This window comes from Polypterus senegalus, chromosome 8 (genome assembly GCF_016835505.1).
Source record: "Polypterus senegalus isolate Bchr_013 chromosome 8, ASM1683550v1, whole genome shotgun sequence".
NCBI classification, from domain to species: Eukaryota; Metazoa; Chordata; class Cladistia; order Polypteriformes; family Polypteridae; genus Polypterus; species Polypterus senegalus.
Window position 1 is genome coordinate 189,395,843 of NC_053161.1, and position 19,787 is coordinate 189,415,629.

A 19,787-nucleotide genomic window follows, 5' to 3' on the forward strand; every position below is an offset into this window, starting at 1 on the left:
GTAAAACTGTCTTAGTAGGTCACATAGCAGAGATGAAGAAACACATTACTGATGCTTTGTAAGTATTATGGAGACCCTAAGTAGTGTTTGTTAAGGTCTTGTTACATGATAGTAAATGAATACTTGGTTTATTTCTGCAGCACCTAAAGTAAAGTGTCACCAAAAGTGTAATCTCACGAAATGCTCTGTTACACTGTGAATCTCTGAAGAGCACATACAGCATAACAGAGTTGCCAGCACAGACAACCCAAGGTGATCCAAGTCCCAAATCATAAACTAATGGCAACATCAAAAGAACAGGAAATCACAAAAAGGGCACAAAACTCTTCATTCCCAAGTGCATTTGAATGAACTGCCAAGAACTGCAAGAAACCCTCACTTTTCCAGATCTGGGAGCATCCCTGGTAGTGATGAACACTGGGTCCTGCCACCCACAAAATACACAGAACATAACGAATGTAGTTTGTACACAAAAAAACAAACAATACCCCAAAGAAATAAAATTATATCAAATGTGTAACATAATTCACAATATTAACATTAACAAAAGTCTCAAACATGAACAAAGAAGACAAAAAACAAAGATTTGAACTCCAGCCACAGCAATAACCCAGGCTGAAATATAACACTTAATGTCCATACCACTGACAATATCATGAAGGTCACAATAACCACACACATTTAAACACAAGCATGGACCCAGAAAAAACTGCATGGTAGACATCTTCATGAATTTGATCAATCTTGTTTGGATATGATGACATCAAATAGCTGGATATGGCATCAAATAGCTGTCTATGCCATGGTGATCTGTTAGGTGTGATAGAAGTGTTCATGCTAGCCATACAAGACATACAAGTGTTTTATAAACACAAGGAACTACAGAAAAAATGTCTTAAAGATGTAAACATGACAGACAAGACATGGAGATAAGGCCACAAGGATCAGGCTGTAAATTACTGACACAGACAGGTGACATGACAGACACAATCCAATGGCATGACATGACAGACACAATCCAATGGCAAACTAGTAGACCCACTCAAACCAGATTAGAAAATGGCACACTTTTCTGAACAGCAGCTATTAGACCATAGATGGATCCCAAAGTCTATACAAATTAAAATCACTTAAAGCCTCAGAAGTTGAAGTCAGGTGGTTAGGACTTTGGCTCCCCTTCTCCTGTGATTTCTAACTGTATTTAGACCCGCTCATTGGCCATTGTGGACCACATGACATAAGGCTACCCAAATCTGCTCATACTGACAGTGGCATCAGAGTCTCTTATATTTATTGTCTGTTTTTTATATTCATGCTTTGCCTCTTGTTTTTTTACGTATACTCCTGTCAGTAGTTGGTGGGAGACAAGCACGTAAGAATTTCTTTGAATGTACCTGATATATGAAAATAAACTTAAAATTGACCTTGAAGTTGAAGAAGCTTGGTTCTGCCGTTTCTCCCAAGACTAAATAAAAACTAGCAGTGTATCAAAATGGCAGCTGATTGATGAGCTCAGTCTTGTTGTTCATGTGCAGGACTCTTTGTGTTGAGGTGTCTTTATAAGAGTCACTTGCTACATTCAGTGAGAGCTGCAGGGATCATGTCTATCAGCAGGCCTCAAAATGACTGCTGGACGAGGGTCTCTTTGTGTGGAGGATGATGTTTGGTCGAACAGTTAGCACTCTGTTAGCACTGTGGATCCAAAGAAACGTACAAATGTCACCATCATAATAGCATCCATGATAGGAGTGTGAAAGAGGAGCACTGGTTGGGAAAGTGGCACCCTGGGAACTGATGAGGACTCACTAGACAACATTCCTGTTTATTTTTAATTTAATTTAATCACAAGACTGCACTTCCTCATTTCAGTTTGTTGGAATGGAGAAGAGCAGCCTTGAGAGCTGACAGACAAGCCGAGTCCTGCTGTGGTCTGAGGTGCGGCCTCACAGCTGACAACACCTGCCACAGTCGAGGGGTCTGCTGCTGCTTCACTGCTGTAAGTCAAGTCTTTCAATTCTTGTTCTGGAATTTCTTTGATTTGCTGGAGGTTTTTTAGTGGCACTAAGGATGGCATAGATATGCTGGTAGGATTGGAGGCGAGGTGCTACAGAGGATGTAAGCAAATGTCAGTAAAAGAGATCTAGAGCCGAGTATGTCATGTTGTGTCAGCTCTGTTGGATATAATGTGACAAATGACGCGGCTTACTGCTTTATTAACAAACTGCTGCTGCTGATGTTACTTAGCACAAAGTTCACCAACAGTAAAGGATTGCAATTGTCTGATTAAATCTGAATTGTAATTTTGAAAAACGTAATGAGTCTGCATCTCTAAAAGAGGCGACTCCATCTGGTTTGTTAAGTTCACAGCAGATCAGGTCAGGGTGATAGTCAGGGTGGGATTGTTAGATCTGAACTGAACCTCAAATGAAGAGCCAGTGATGAGTGGTCAGCTCTGAGACTGACAACAAAAGCAGTCCTGTCCTACTCACCAGTCCTTTATCATCGCTGGTATCCTTAATGTCCACGTTTACATCTCTACATATGAGTTATATAAATCGTGTTGTTTCTTCAATGTTTTATTCTGGAATTGTGTATTTTATCTACCCTTTAATTGTTTCCAAGTCTAATTCACCACCTGACTTCAACTTCTGATGCTTTGAGTGATTTTAATCCTGATAGGTCTGCATTTTCACTGTGAGATTCTGGTCACAAGACAGCAACCTGCTGAAAGCTCAACATTGAAGATTTTCTAAGCATGCTGTATCAGTTTAGGGCATTTATAGTCATGCTGTATCAGTTTAGGGCATTTATAGTCAAGTCAAGTCGAGTCACATTGGGGAGCATGCACTGGTACAGTGCATTGCCGCACCCACTACACGACGAAACAACTCGGGATCCCGGTTTGCAACCCCCCGAGGCAGACACCCGTTCCAGTCCCACCCTCTGGAAATTACCCTCTATCTGCCGCAGCCAGGTGTTACGTTGGTGGCCCCTTGGCCTGGTCCAGCCACTCGGGTCCCCAACAATGAGAATCTTATGAGCCGGATCACCCTCTGGGAAACAAGCCACATGGCCGTAGCGCCGTAACTGTCGCTCCCTCACAATGCAGGTAATGTGCCTCATTCGGAACTCTATGAGCAACACAAAGTGAAACCAATGGTACCCAAGGATTTTCCAGAGAGACACAGTACCAGAGGAGTCCAGTCTCCATCTCAGGTCACTGGATAGCATCCATGTCTTGCAACCTTATAGCAAGACAGGAAGCACCAGAACTCTAAAGACTTGGACCTTCGTCCTTTTGCATAGATATCGGGAGCAACACACACCCCTTTCCAGCGACCTCATGACCCCCCAGGCTCTCCCAATCTGTCTACTCCTACACCCTGAGGGCAATTTTCAGCAATTTCTGCCTGGGTGGAGAACACCAAAAAAAGTCTTATTATTCAATTAATAAAAGAAGGACAGTTATTTTTTCACTAAAACCTGACATGCAACTTTTCAAATGTGATAGAACATTTCAACATTACTTTGCTTAGAAACTGCTGCCAAAATAGAAATAAAACTAGGCACTCACAGTTGATGCAATGCAGGGGCAGTGTTTTCACCTCTGAAGTGTTCCCAGATGTGTCAGCTGTAGCAATTTAAAGTTTAATGTTTATAACATAAAGAAGTAAATAGTTAGAGCATCTTACACCATGTGGTGCTGAGGCATCACCTGCTGCACTGCAGCACTCGGGTCCAAAATTTGAGGCGGCCCATACTGGTGGGCGCATGGAACATCTTGTCTCTCTGGCAAGATGATCATCTTCTTCTGCTGTCAGAGGAGCTGCGTAAACTCTGCATTTCAGTGGCTGCACTCTCTGAGGTGCGCAGACCAGGGACTGGCCAGATCTCTGTAGGTGGATACACCTTTTATTGGTCTGGTCGGTCTGATGGCTGTCATACTCAGTGAGTAGCTGTTGCTGTAGTGGATTAATTTCTTCTGATGGTGTCCGATGTCACTCCTTTCAATTAGCTGCACTCTCTGGGTGCGTTGTCTGTTGTCTCAGTGTATGCTCCGAAAGCAGTGAGTGATGTCTCGGCAAGGGAGACATTTTATTTGCAGCTTCACTCTGTGGTTGATGGATGCCCATGAGGTGACACTACTCTGGTCATGGGTGATTTCAATGCAGCCACTGGCACTGACAGGGCTGGCTATGAGGATTGTCTCGGTCCCCATGGGTCTGGTGACCATGGTGAAAGTGGCTCCATGTTCCTTGACTTTGCAAAAGGTCAGGGGCTGCGAATTGCTGGATCCTGGTTCCAGTGCCCAGAACCATATCATTGGACTTGGTACTCCAATGCTGGTGCTGCGGTGAAGGAGATCGATCACATCCTCGTGGATAGACCCTGAAAAACTGCAGGGTCTACAGAAGTGCCCAGTTTGTGAATTGTGACCACAGACTTGTTGTTGCTACTCTTAGGATCCAGCTTAGGTCCAGCAGGTTACCACCTGCTAGGAAAATGAGCCTGGACTTGGCCAGACTCCAAGACCAGGCTGTTTCTAATGAGTTTGCACACAGTTTGTATGAGGAACTTGCAGATTTGGGTACAACGGCCGATCCTAATGTGATGGGGGAGACCTTCCGTGACAAGACCCTGAAGGTTGCTGAGGGTTGTGTTGGTGTTACCGGTGTTCCCAGAAGGAGGTGTTTCAACTTGCAGGGCACCCTGGATATCATGGAGAAGAGTCGCAGCACGCGGCTCAATGGCAACTCTGGTCTGTACCAGGAACTGAGAAGGATGGCTGCGAGGGCTCTGAGGGCAGATAAAGAGGCGTTTTTTTAGAGGAATCTGTGAGCAAGTGACACACCATCTGGATTAATCTGGTTAGGATTCTGAGTGTCTGGGCTTGCAAGTATCCTGGATAAAAACCAAGATCAGGCCTTTATTGACCTCTTGGGCACAGCCATCAGTGGTGTGTTTGTTTGTGGAGAGAGTGTTGACCTTGTTGAGAGGTTTACTGACATTGGCAGTGACATTCATGTATCTGGTGACTCTTCCTGTGAAGTCAGTAGATGGATTGGGAGAGCATGGGGGATCATGAGGTCACTGGAAAGTAGTGTGTAGCGCTCAAGATATCTATGCAAAGGACGAAGGTCCAAGTCTTTAGAGTCCTGGTGCTTCCTGTCTTGCTATATGTTTGCGAGACATGGATGCTATCCAGTGACCTGAGACAAAGACTGGACTCCTTTGGTACTGTGTATCTCTGGAAAATCTTTGGGTACCATTGGTTTGACTTTGTATTGAATGAGCGGTTGCTCATGGAGTCCCAAATGAGGCACATTACCTGCATTGTGAGGGAGTGTCAGTTACGGCACTACGGCCATGTGACGCATTTCCCCGAGGGTGATTCGGCTTGTAAGGTCCTCATTGTTGGGGACCGAAGTGGCTGGACCAGGCCAAGGGGTCGCCAGCGTAACACCTGGCTGCAGCAGATAGAGCGTCATTTCCGGAGGGTGGGACTGGACTGCGTGTCTGCCTGGGGGGTTGCAAAGTGGGATCCCGAGCTGTTTCAATGTGTAGTGGGTGCGGCAACACACTGTACCAGTGCATAGTTCCCAACTTCACTTGACCTGATTTGGCACCATGAGCACCTCTCCCACCTCCAGAACCTTCCCAGGCATGGATGTCCAAAACATTAATATAAATAATAAAAAAATATATATAAAATATTTATATAAAATATCAATAATTTCCAGGTCACTTGAAGCTGTGCAGATGAGAGCAATCAGGTGGCTCCCAGGACTTAAGGACATGTCCTACCGTGACAGCCTCTGAGACTGAGATCTGTTTAGTCTCGAGTAGAGGAGACTGTGTAAGGACCTAACCCTGCTCTTCAAAATTCTCAAAGGTATTGATAAAGTAGATATAGCAGAATTCTTTCAACTTAGAGGTGAACCACATACTGTAGTAGAATTAAGGAAAAGTGCATTTAGGACTGAAGCCTGGAAGTACTTCTTTATGAAAAGAGTTGTGGGAAACTGAACAACCAGGATATGGCGTTGAAGCAGAAACCTTCACAACCTTTAAGAAGAATCTGTATGAGTTATTAGGACAGCTCAGCTTTTAGCTAAACAAATGGGCTTGATGGACTGAATGGCTTCCTCTTGTTTGTCAGATTTCTTATGTTATTATGTTTCTCAGTTTTTTGGGTTTTTTTTTTTTGTGTTTTTCTTTTGTAGTGCGATAGTTTCTTTTTCCCTTGCAGTCATTTGACTTTTTGTTGATGCACTTTGAAACAGGCCAGCTGAAGCTAAGCATGTTCAGACCTGACCATTACTTTGATGGGAGACCATCTAGGAAAAACTTGGGTTGCTGCTGGAAGAGGTTTTGGTGTGGCCAGCAGTTGGCACTTACCGTGTGGTATGAATGTGAATCCCAATGCCCCAGTGCACCGATGGGGACACTGTGCTATAAACATGGTGCCGTCCTTCAGATGAGATGTACATCTGAGTTTCTGACTCTCTGTGGCCATTAAAGATCCCTGGGCATTCTACATAAAGGTCAGGGTGTATCCTGGCTAAATTGCTCATCCTGGCCTAGTCATTCTAGCCCCCTAATCATCCAATCTGTCAAATTAGCTAAATGTCTCTTAATTCTTCACCACCTAATAAAGATTTTTCATTGTACTGAGTACATACTGTATGACAACAAAGTTGAAGTTAATAGCTAATGCGTCGTGAGTGTACTGGTACACACTTGGCTGCCCTCATATCATCCAGTTGCATGCTACACATTAGTGGTGGTTGAAGTGACTCTGTATTCACTATGAAAAGTGCTTGCAGTAGTGAGAAAAGTGCTACATAAATGTAAAGAATTACTATTATTATTTATCCTTTTCACTATTTACCTCCTTCCCCTTGGTAATATCTTTTGTAAATATAACATTAGCTTCCACTCTCACTAGAAAACCTACTCTTTCCTTTCCACCTTCCTCGCTTATTGAATGCAGAGCAGAAGTTAAATCCTGGTTTTCTTAAAATTTTCTTAAATTAAATAGTGACAAAACTGAGGTTCTCCTCATTGGTACAAAATCAACATTATCCAAAACTGATCAGTTTTCATTTGTTATTGATAATTCCTCTGTCTCCCCTTCCTCACAGTTAAAGAGTCTGGTTGTCATCCTTGACAGTACTTTATCCTTTCAGTCCCACATCAATAATATCTGCCAGTCTGCATATTTCCACTTGCGTAACTTTAATCGTATTCGCCCCTCCCTCACCCCACACCACTGCTATCCTTGTTCATAGCTTTGTCACTTCTCGTCTCAAATATTGTAATTCCTTTTTCTTTGGTCCTTCTCGCAAATCTCTATATAAGCTTCAATTGGTCCAGAATTCATCATTACTAGAACCCCTCTATTCACCATATGACTCCCGTCTTGCAGCAACTTTGCTGGCATCCTGTTAAGTTCTGCATTGAATTCAACTGTTAACATTTAAGGCTCTCCACAACCTTGCCCATCCATATCTGTCTGACCTCCTCCTTGTTGCCATTCCCTCCCGTACCCTTAGATCCTTTTCCTCCATCCACTTGACCGTCCCCTTCATCCATCTTGCCACTATGGGGAGCAGAGCATTCAGTTGCTCTGCCCCCCAGCTCTGGAACTCACTACCACCTGAGCTTAGAAATATTGAATCATTTTCACTTTCAAATTTAAACTTAAAACTCATTTGTTTAAGACTGCTTTTTCTTTTTGACTTCAATTGCCCTGTCTACTTTAAAATTTAGTATTTTACTTTTGTTTATAATCTTTGTTTTATGTATTGTCCGGTGGCCTTGAGTCTTTAGAAAGGCGCCTACAAATAAATAAAATGTAGCATTATTATTATTCTGCTGAGCCATCTATAGGTGTGTGCTCTTGAGAAGACATAATATACTTAATGAAGTTTTTCTCTGTAAACATCTTATACTTTAGATGTCAATTATGGCTCATGATCACTGACACTTTTTTCAGGAATTCCATACAAGAACAGCAACAGCTTGAATCAGGGATGGATCTCAGGTCCACTGGCCACTGGGCCTGATGAGATGTTGTGGCTCACAACTCCTCCAAACCCTGCAGCCGCCCAGAGCCAAACTGTAGACATGTCCAATAAAAAAGGGTTGTTCAACTAAACACACATATATATTTTTTTATCTGTAGGACAGGAAACACAATCTAATAGCATACTTATAGGAGCTAAATAGATAACACATACTACATCATTTACACAATAATAATTTGCATTAGGATTACATGAAGAGCCATGTAATAAAATAAGTACAGTGAAAAACCTGCATGAGAAGGGAAGTAACATGATCATCGTTCAGCTGCTTTCCTTCCCCACTAGCAATCATGATAATCATTCATTAGTTCACTTGAATTAAGCCTGTCCCTGCTAAAGCTGAAAGCACAGTGCACCACAGGATTGTGCAGATAAACAACACAAAGGACTGCTGCTGGACCTGAGCGATCCTGGAGAGCCACAAACTATTATCAAGGCCTGTAAACGGCTCGCACACCCAGACTTTGTCATTTTTAGAACTCGTCAAAATGGTGAGTCAGTTGAGCTCTAATACCAGGGACTGTCATCCTTCACTTCTTCTTATAACTTTGTGGCTGGTGGTGAAGACGTTTGAGGTTGACTCATCATTGTATGCTAGTAAAGGTTCTGCTTTGTTGTTAACATTAGTTTGGTGTTCAGCTAACTTTAACTCTTTTCACGGACACTTTAAAAAAAATGAAGAGACTGGTAGTGCATTCTGCAGACCACTTCATCTTTTAGAAAGTTTTTCTTTCTTATGTTTAGCTTTTTGTTTACCTGCTGATTTAATCTTTTAATCTTTGAAGCCTTCTGAAAGGGCCGGCGCTTGATGTTTCAGAAGAGTCTGGATTTGCTGATACAAAATCACAAATAATTTCCATTAGCCATTCCTTCATATGTTTCTGTTTAGTGGATATTTAACTCCATATCATTTATAAAGGCAGGTGCCCCCTCATAATCTGTGGCACTGTCTAAGAAGCTGTTTGCAGGTGTACTGGTTTATAGAACTTATAGCATTGTTATTGTCACTTATACAGAGTACAGTGAAATTCTTACTTGCTAATCCACATGATGCTACTCTCCACTAGTGACTATATCTATCTTACCTCTAAACGTATAATCTCAGAACATATTTGTCTTAAATGCATACAAATAAAGTAGAAGGCCTATGATTGATGCAGTTTTAGATGTTTGACTGGCAACCAGGTATTAGAATTCTCTTAAATTTTGTCACCTAAAGTGATGAATTGTTTGTGGTACAGGACATTTTTTAAGTAAATAATCACGTCCCGGGAAGTGAAGGCTCAAAACAGGCAATTCATTATGGGGTTGTTTGTGGTGATTGATTGCGTGCACACATGTGCAAAAGTGAGAGGATCAGTCAGGTGCCTCATTCATGCTTTGGAGGGAATGGTTTGTCACACCTACACCCAATTAAACAAATAAAATGAGACTCCATGAGACAGGAATGGAGCCCCGAGGATGGAGTGTGTGGCTGGCACTCAATACGGGGCTGAGGGTTGCACCTGCTGAGCAGCCTTTGAGCAGAAGCAACCATATTCTCCAGAATGACTCCCCCACGAAGCTGGGGATGACAGCAGGAGTCAAAGTGAGTGAAGCTCAGAGGCGACCTGTAGATGCTGACAAACTGGCATCAGGGTCGCGAGCAGATCAGAGGGTTGTCTGTGCCTGCTGGTTGATGTCTCTCCGTGCTGCGAGACCCATACAGAGTAATCCAGGGAGATGTTGGTTTTAGAAGGATGCACATGGGCTCTTGAGTTTTTTTTAAAGGACTGTTTCCTGCTTCTTTTAGCCTCAGTTTTAAAGGTCTATTTATTGGATTTTAACCTCCACGTTCACACTGTTGTATGGACTATTTATTGATTAATGGTTGGAAGCACTGCACGTTTTGAGCACTGATTGAATTGATTTTAATAAAAGCACTTGTCACCTTTGTATCTACACCTTGTTCCATGTGTATGTCCTCATTTGCCCAGCATAACTCAGTTATCACTATTGATGATCAGAGTTCAAGAGGCTCCCGGATGGCACAGGTAATTATAATAATTCTTTGCATTTATTTTCTCACTACTCAAAGCGCTCAGCAATTGCAGGTTAAGGGCCTTGCTCAAGGGCCCAACAGAGCAGAGTCCCTTTTGGCATTTACGGGTTTCGTACCGGCAACCTTCCAATTGCCAGTGCAGATCCCTAACCTCAGAGCCACCACTCCACCTGTAGTAGCCTGTAGGTAGTGTGGAGCTAACCCGGACCGTCACAAGCCCAATAGCCACAGTAAGAGAAATGAATACCTCAGCTCATATCTTCTCTGTTGTAACTGATGGTGGCCATGACAGTCTCTGATTCTAAACTAGGTCAACATCTCACCCTTCAATAGAAGTAAAAATTGTGAATTCTGTATAAACACTGTGTGCCCTGGATCCTGATATGTACACACAGGCATTGTAAATCCTCATTGGCTGCTGGAGGTAATCCTCTGAAAGTATGGAAAAAGAAACTGGTAGCTAGAAGTGTTTGTTATGGTCACTCAATGACACATCTTATCAAGTCAGTGCTAAACATTTTAAGCTCAAGACAGACTTGACCACCTCAGCACAGGACAATACTGAAAACAGCCAAGTTTGTTATGCTACTGTGTTACAATACAGGACAAACAAAAGACAAGAGGTGACTCTGAAGACATCCATAGAGCCATTATAAAGAAGAAAAGGCAATATTTGTGGTTCAGGGGGCTCACATTTAATGAGAGCTCTGAAACATCAACAACATTTATTTCTATAGCACATTTTCATACAAATAATGTAACTCAAAATGCTTTACATGATGAAGAAAGAGAAAAAATTATAAGAAAATAGAATTAGGGAACACTAACTACCATAGAATAAAAGTAATGTCCGATGGCCATGGGAGGACAGAAAAAACAAACAAACAAAAAAAAAAAAAACTCCAGACAGCTGGAGAAAAAAACAAAATCTGCAGGGGTTCCAGGCCACGAGACCAGCCAGCCCCCTCTAGGCATTCTACCTAACATCAATGATCTCAATCAGTCCTCATGGTATTCGGGGTCCTCATGGAAGAACTTGATGATGACGGTCATGTGGACTTCTGGCCTTCACTCCATCAATGTAGGGATATCACGGTGCTTTGATCAGGTGGTGGTGGCACAGAAAACCAGAAAAAGAACAGAAGAGAAAGTAGGGGGTTAGTACAGTTTACAGAGCCATCAGGAATGATATTGATAATTAAATGCATATACAGAGTATCAGGATTAAACTAAAATGAAGCTCTGAGAAAGCCATGTTACAGTAATGTGTTTTCAGCAGTGTTTTAAAGTGCTCCACTGTATTAGCTTGGAGAATTTCTATCTGTCAGCTATTCCAGATTTTAGGTACATAACAGCAGAAGGCCGCCTCACCACTTCTTTTAAGTTTAGCTCTTGGAATTCTAAGCAGACACTCATTTGAAGATCTAAGGTTATGATTTGGAGTGTAAGGTGAAAGACATTCTGAAATATAAGATGGAGCAGATTATTTAAGGCTTTGTAAACCATAAGCAGTATTTTAAAGTCATTTCTGAATGACACAGGTAACCAGTGTAGAGACATCAAAACTGGAGAGATGTGCTTGGATTTTCTTTTTCTAGTTAAGAAAGACCCTTAGAACTGCAATATTACCCGGGTTTTCAAATTCTTTTAATTTAATTCTGTGTTTAGCTTTTCATAAGGGCCCTGCTCTTTGGGCCCCTTGGCCTAGGCCTGGGCCTGGAAGGCCTGTTCATGGATAAGTGCCTTGTCTGAATTGAAGATGGATAGAAAGTAAAATATATATTTAATTAATTAACTAATTAATAATTGAATAATCAATTGATTGATTAATGGATTAATTAATTCATAATCTCTGCAAATAAATGTTATATTATGTCAACCAACAAGCTCCCCTCAAAAATACAACAGTTATGAATTTCAGCAAATGTGAAGTGGAGGCAAGGAAAAATGTATTATTTGTTATCTTAAGAAGTGGTATAAACAACAAAAGGAAGTTGATTGAGGGGTGCTGAGTGGTGGAGACACTTGAAAGTTCAAGTTCAGAAAGTCACACAGTGCCTAAAATAAAAAAGAAGTGGTCAGATATCAAAGTTGATGTGAAAAGGCAAGTTGCAGCCAGCCGTCTGTTTATTCTGTTTCAGACAATATTACAAAAGCTGACATGCAGGGCTAGGACGCAGATCTATGCAGTGATGATGCTGCTATGCCCACTGGGCAACCATCTGGCTGTGTGCTGATGTATGCTGTTCTGGAGTCTCAAAATGTAACAGTTGACTGTAAGAGATGTGGCCAATATACAATATAAGCGCTGTACTATGTGATATTGACCACAATTAAAATGAACTGTTTAAAAAATAAATGTTGCATTGGATTACCTGTTTTAACATTCTGCTAATTTCATTCAAACGAAGTTGTAATGCTGTCCAATTTGGCTGAACATTTGGTGGGTCAGGGTCAAAGTGCATCTCTTCAGGTAAGGGGAAGCCATGATTGTGTGCCACATTATGCAGCTCGCTACATGCTGGAACAATGCAACACACTTTCTGTGGACTATAGAGCAGCACATTAATAGAGTGGAAATGCTTTCTACATAAGCAAATTCATTCTCTGAAGGAGCCAAGCGGATCAGTCCTTTACTCTTCACATGGCTCTTTGAAGTGACTCGCTATCCTCAAAAGGACTGCTTGCCTTTTGCCCCACTAGTTGGAAAACAAGCACCTGCAACTCTGCAAAACGTACCCTTTTTATAGGCACTCCTGCTATAGATGATGTAATGCCAGTTCATTCTTTAGGTCATTCATCCCTGGCTGATGTAACTTGTTCAGCCACGTTCCAATAGCAATGTGCATGCAGATGTCCGCTCCGATTACATTTGGAAAACCGGATGTTGCTGTGAATTGCACTTTGATGTTTGCCCATTCAACCACAGTGTAAGGAAATCTTGTATATCTGGATGACAAGCAGATAATACCATCCTGTACAGCTGGCATCGCACAATCAGTGAAGTACCTGATCGGTCAGCCAGTTCATGTTGAAATGTTCTTGTGACTTAGAACACAAGAGTGGACAAAACTTGCAAAGGAGCAGGTACAGCTCAGTTCCTCAAAGTCTGCTTTTGTTAAAGCCAGTGCCAGTTCAGCTCACAGCTCCAAGAGGGTAGCTGTTGGAAATGGAAATCAACTTAGAAACCAGTCATCATCATCTATAAATATGTGCCCTCTTCTGATTCTTCCATTTGTGATGTCTTCTAACAATGCTAAAGCAATTTTGTAGTTGGGAAAGTTTGGCCATTCCATGCACCATTAAATTGTTACAGAATGAATACAATCAAGTGAATTAAATTTGTAAACAATATGCAATTTTTTTCGGTGTATTTGATAAAACCTGCATCATAAATGTGAATCTAAAAAAGAAAAGCACACCACAGAAAGAGTAGCACTGCTTTGATGCTGGGTGCCGCCAATTTGCAAAACTGAGCAGAAACTTTTGTACACACGGTGTGAGGGTGCTGTGAAAATGCATGTGTCTTTACTCCAAGTTTAGTTTTTATACACCTTGAAGTGCATAGACACTGTTTATACATGAGGCCTCTTGTTATTACTTTTGTACTTTTGAAACCAAAGCATCATTTTGCCTGTGTAGACTGAAGCCAACCTGTAAGGGCCATCAAATCATCTAACATGCACATCTAGACAGCGACATGGTTAGAAGGTGCAAGCATTGCTCTGGCAGTGTCTAGAATGCAGGATTCAGACCTTGTGTGTTGCAGTCATGAGGGAGCCATTGTGACCAGTGCACCAGCTCACATTCAGTCGTACAACACCAGTGGAGGGTCACCATTTCACCTAACATGAATATTACAGTAAAAATAAAGCATTAAGAGAAAAACATAATACAGTCACAGACTGTGTGAGAATCCTTTTTATTTAATATACTATATAATTAATGCACTCCTACTGTTTACAACAACAACAACATTAATTTATATGGCACCTTTTCATACAAACAGTAGCTCAACGTGCTTTACATAATGAAGAATAGAAAAATAAAAGATACAATAAGAAAATAAAATAAGTTAACATTAATTAACATAGAATAAGAGTAAAGTTCAATGGCCAGGGTGGACAGAAAAAACAAAAAAACTCCAGACGGCTCTAGAAAAAAATAAAATCTGTAGGGATTCCAGACCATGAGACCGCCCAGTCCCCTCTGGGCATTCTACCTCACATAAATGAAACAGTCCTCTTTGGATTTAGGGTTCTCACGGAAGGACTTGATGATGATGGTCACGTAGACTTCTGCCTTTTAATCCATCCATCATTGTTGGAGCATCTTGAAGCTTTGAGTAGGTGGAGGTGGCGCAGGCCACCTTCATAAAGAAACCGAAAAAAGAAACAGAAGAGAGAGTAGGGGTCAGTACGGATTTTAGAGCCACCATGAATAGTTATTATGAGGAAATTGAACATATTGAGTATCAGGATTAAGTTAAATTGAAGTTATAAAAAGGCCATGTTAAAGTAATGTGTTTTCAGCAGTGTTTTAAAGTGCTCTACTGTATCAGCCTGGCGAATTCCTATTGGCAGGCTATTCCAGATTTTAGGTGCATAGCAGCAGAAGGCCGCCTCACCACTTCTTTTAAGTTTTGTTCTTGGAATTCTAAGGAGACACTCATTTGAGGATCTGAGGTTACGATTTGGAATATAAGATGTCAGACACTCTGATATATAAGATGGAGCGAGATTATTTAAGGCTTTATAAACCATAAGCAGAATTTTAAAGTCAATCCTGAATGACACAGGCAACCAGTGTAGTGACATCAAAACTGGAGAAATGCGCTTGGATTTTCTTTTCCTAGTTAGGATTCTAGCAGCTGCATTCTGCACTCGTTGCAAGTGATTTATGTCTTTTTTGGGTAGTCCTGAGAGGAGTGCGTTACAGTAATCTAGTCTACTGAAAACAAACGCGTGAACTAATTTCTCAGCATCTTTAGCCGCTTTTCCACTGCATAGTACGGCACAGCACGGTTCAGTACAGCTCACCTTGGTTCGGCTCAGTTCAGCTCGATTTGCGTTTCGACTGCAGTTTAGTACCGCTTTAGAGTGGGCGGGATTATTCACGTGTCGTTATAGTTGCGCCGCCTCTACTGCAGTGACACCGTGGAACTTTTACAACAACACGCAGACAACGACAACACTTTAGCTTGATAACGCGCAAGGTTAAGCATCTAAAAAAAACACATCACTAGCTAACTTTTATCACTGTTGCAAAGCATAAAATGAACTTAACTGCCAGTGTAACATTAAAATGCTGATTCTGTATATTACAGATCTTCCACATTTTGCAAAAAAGTCGCCGCAACAGACCATCTGTTTGGACATTTAACCGTGCTTCAGAGTGGTGGGATGTGATTGTTCCCGGTTTTACAAACACTCAGTGGCTGGAGAACTTTCGAAACTTCCGCGTGTCTGTACCTTTAAAGAAAAGAATAGCCAGTGACGCAGTAATGTAGTTTTTCTCCGGCCAATCAGTGACCAGCAGAGTTTACACGTCACATTTTGGTAACGGTTCGGCACGCTTGGAACCTCGGCTGAGGTGGTACAAAAAAAAGGACCAGGTACCAGGTACTGTTCCCAGTGGAAAACCCCGCAAAAGTGAGCTGTACTGAACCGTGTCGTGCCGTACTATGCAGTGGAAAAGCGGCTTTTCAGTTATATAAGAGGTCTAACTTTACTTATGTTTCTTAAGTGAAAAAATGCTGTCCTAGTGATCTGATTAAAATGCAATTTAAAATTCAGGTTACAGTCAACAATTACCCCTAAGCTTTTTACCTCCGTTTTGACTTTTAATCCTAATGTATCCAGTTTATTTCTAATAGCCTCATTGTATCCATGATTTCAGTTTTCTCTTTATTTAACTTGAGAAAGTTACTATTCATTCATTCTGAGATACAAGTCAGACATTGTGTTAGTGAATCAAGATAATCGAGGTCATCAGGTGCTATAGATAAGTACAGCTGTGTGTCATCAGCATAGCTGTGGTAGCTCACGTTGTGCCCTGAGATAATCTGACCTAACGGAAGCATGTAGATTGAGAAGAGCAGTGGACCAGGATGGAGCCTTGTGGAACACCATATTGGATATCATGTGTCTTTGAGTTATAATTACCACAACTCACAAAGAATTTTCTCCCTGCCAGGTAGGATTCAAACCAATTTAACACTAGAATTACCAGAGCCTACGAAAAAACTCGTAATTCCTTCCCACCTTAAACTGCTTCTTAAATCCCTTCACACCTCTCCGCCAGCGTCCTTTGTTCTCTAAATGTGCTGATAAAGAGAAGCTCGGAGCAGCCGGCTATTCCATCCCCCCACCAATTTAGAACGTGCACGAACTTCTCTCAGCTCATGCCTTGATTGAGTATCTGGGAGTGAAGTGGAGTTTTAGAGTGAAATAATAGATCGTTGTTTGGAACACACGCATTTCATGTCTGTTCCGTTTCTACAGTAATCTGTGTCAACACATTGTTAAAACAGAAACTTTTTTTATATTCTAGTAGTAGATGACAAAATGTAGGCATAAACTATATAATGTATGAAGCCTGAAGTCCAAATAGCAAAGAAACATTTTCACAAGAATAACACAATTGCACTTTTATTCAAACATATAACTGCAGAAAGAAAAGCCGCCTTAACATGCGACATTGACACCAGTTTACTATAACTGACTCCGTGGTTCAATAGATACAGCCCCCGCTTGGGAATCAAGGGGTCACGGGTTCGATCCTGCCCCTCCCTTTTGAGAAGTAAACTGTTCTTAGTCTTACTGTTTTAGAATAAAAACATACATTTGATTTCAGTCTGTAACAGCCGGTGCAATTTATGATCTTTGTAAAGGTTAGCTTTTTTTTTTTATTCACTTTTCACTCTCTCAGTCGCGTTCAGAATCAATCCATACAACCCCATCTGACACGGCTGTTTTCACTAAAGACGCTATAGCTCTGCAGTGTACCACGATGCATACTAACGCCCCCCGGTTCTGACACACAAACGCTGGCGAAGCTGCCTTCTTCGTATCTCACCGTCACTTGCTTTTCTTTTTATTCAGTTTTATTGAGTGTTCCTGCCAGTCCCCGCATGTTGCTGTATGCTTTTTCTTTTGCACCCAGGACATGCAGAAGAAAGAATGGTAAAGACCAGTAACTTCGGCGCTATATGCAATCATCAGACACTCCCCATCTGCCCGTGTCGTTCAAACACAGGAACATATATTGGTGTAAAAGTATAACAAAAGTGCACTTTTATTCAAGTGCACTTTTCCATCGCCTTTTCCTGTAAGAAGCAATGTACACACTTCTCTCTATGCTGTGGTTTCTATTACACACCTGAAAGAAAGAGACAATATATGTGAAAATATAATGCACTAATGCAATATTATTTGAAAACGAACAGCGTCAGATCGGGTGTGAATTTATGCAGGAACTGGAAATTCTCTGATGCGGGACCTTCCCCCAGGGAAGAAAGTACAGTGTCAGGTGCTCATTCAGTGTAATAGAAACCATAGCACAGAGAGGTGTGTACACGGCAACAAGTACACGTGTCGTAAATGTAGGAAGGACGGTCCTTGGGTGTGTGGGAACTGTTAATATTTGAATGTGATGATTTTATATAGCACGGAATGAAAATCTTCACTTCTTAGCATTGCACCATGCAAGATGTCGTATCAATCGCCTACTGTATCTTGCTTTCTTTTTTCTTCGGTTATACAGGTAGTTTTGAATAAAAGTGCACTTGTTTTGTTTGCGAAATGAAGTGTCTGCGTGCACTTTTCGTGGCATTACACGTGTATTTTTTGAGCATGCCCGTTTGAGCAGTATAAAAGTATTGAAAAGTATAACAAAACAACGGGCAGATGGGGAGTGTCTGATGATTGCATATAGCGCCGAACTTACTGCTCTTTACTATTCTCTCCTCTGCGTGCCCTGGAGTACAAAAGAAACAGAATACAGACGCGCTATAGCTCTGTGCTGTACCACGATGCATACTAACGCCCCCCCCCCGGTTCTGACACACAGACGCTGGCGAAGCTGCCTTCTTCGTATCTCACCGTCACTTGATTTTCTTTTTATTCAGTTTTATTGAGTGTTCCTGCCAGTCCCGCATGTTGCTGTATGCTGGATATGTTCATATGTATTGTCTCTTTCTTTCAGGTGTGTAATAGAAACCACAGCATAGAGAGAAGTGTGTACACTGCTTCTTACAGGAAAAGGCGATGGAAAAGTGCACTTGAATAAAAGTGCACTTTTGTTATACTTTTACACCAATATATGTTCCTGTGTTTGAACGACACGGGCAGATGGGGAGTGTCTGATGATTGCATATAGCGCCGAAGTTGGTCTTTACCATTCTTTCTTCTGCATGTCCTGGGGTGCAAAAGAAAAAGCATACAGCAACATGCGGGGACTGGCAGGAACACTCAATAAAACTGAAGGGGGAGGCGTTAGTATGCATCGTGGTACACTGCAGAGCTATAGCGCGTCTTTAGTGAAAACAGCCGTGTCAGATGGGGTTGTATGGATTGATTCTGAACGCGACTGAGAGAGTGAAAAGTGAATAAAAAAAAAAAGCTAACCTTTACAAAGATCATAAATTGCACCGGCTGTTACAGACTGAAATCAAATGTATGTTTTTATTCTAAAACAGTAAGACTAAGAACAGTTTACTTCTCAAAAGGGAGGAGCGCAGTGACCCCTTGATTCCCAAGTGGGGGCTGTATCTATTGAACCACGGAGTCAGTTATAGTAAACTGGTGTCAATGTCGCATGTTAAGGCGGCTTTTCTTTCTGCAGTTATATGTTTGAATAAAAGTGCAATTGTGTTATTCTTGTGAAAATGTTTCTTTGCTATTTGGACTTCAGGCTTCAAACATTATATAGTTTATGCCTACATTTTGTCATCTACTACTAGAATATAAAAAAAGTTTCTGTTTTAACAATGTGTTGACACAGATTACTGTAGAAACGGAACAGACATGAAATGCGTGTGTTCCAAACAACGATCTATTATTTCACTCTAAAACTCCACTTCACTCCCAGATACTCAATCAAGGCATGAGCTGAGAGAAGTTCGTGCACGTTCTAAATTGGTGGGGGGATGGAATAGCCGGCTTCTCTTTATCAGCACATTTAGAAGACAAAGGGCGCTGGCGGAGAGGTGTGAAGGGATTTAAGAAGCAGTTTAAGGTGGGACGGAATTACAAGTTTTTTCGTAGGCTCTGGTAATTCTAGTGTTAAGACACTGCCAGAGAGGCCCACCCATTGACTAAGGCTATTTCTAAGAATGTTGTGATCAATGGTGTCAAATGCAGCACTCAGATCTAAGAGGATGAGAACAGATAAATGGCCTCTGTCTGCATTTACCCGCAAGTCATTTACTACTTTAACGAGTGCAGTTTCTGTGCTGTGATTTGTTCTAAAACGCGACTGAAATTTATCAAGAATAGCAGGTTTATTGAGGTGGTCATTTAACTGCATAATGACTGCCTTCTCCAGAACTTTACTTAAGAAGGGCAGGTTAGAGATGGGTCTAAAATTGTCAAAAACTGAGGAGTCAAGATTATGTTTCTTAAGAAGGGGTTTAACTACAGCAGTCTTAAGACAGT

The 19,787-nt window shown here is 41.5% G+C and overlaps 1 protein-coding gene across 1 annotated transcript in view; it reads left to right on the top strand.

The window, feature by feature from the left end:
* The first annotated feature begins 1,892 nt into the window (after positions 1 to 1,892).
* The window catches only part of LOC120534775 (NACHT, LRR and PYD domains-containing protein 3-like), a 104,267-nt gene continuing 86,372 nt past the window's right edge, over positions 1,893 to 19,787 (top strand). The window contains exons 1-2 of the mRNA XM_039762355.1: positions 1,893 to 1,996; positions 5,742 to 5,893. The gene's annotated coding sequence lies outside the window, so the exon portion shown is untranslated. The remainder of the gene's footprint in view (positions 1,997 to 5,741; positions 5,894 to 19,787) is intronic.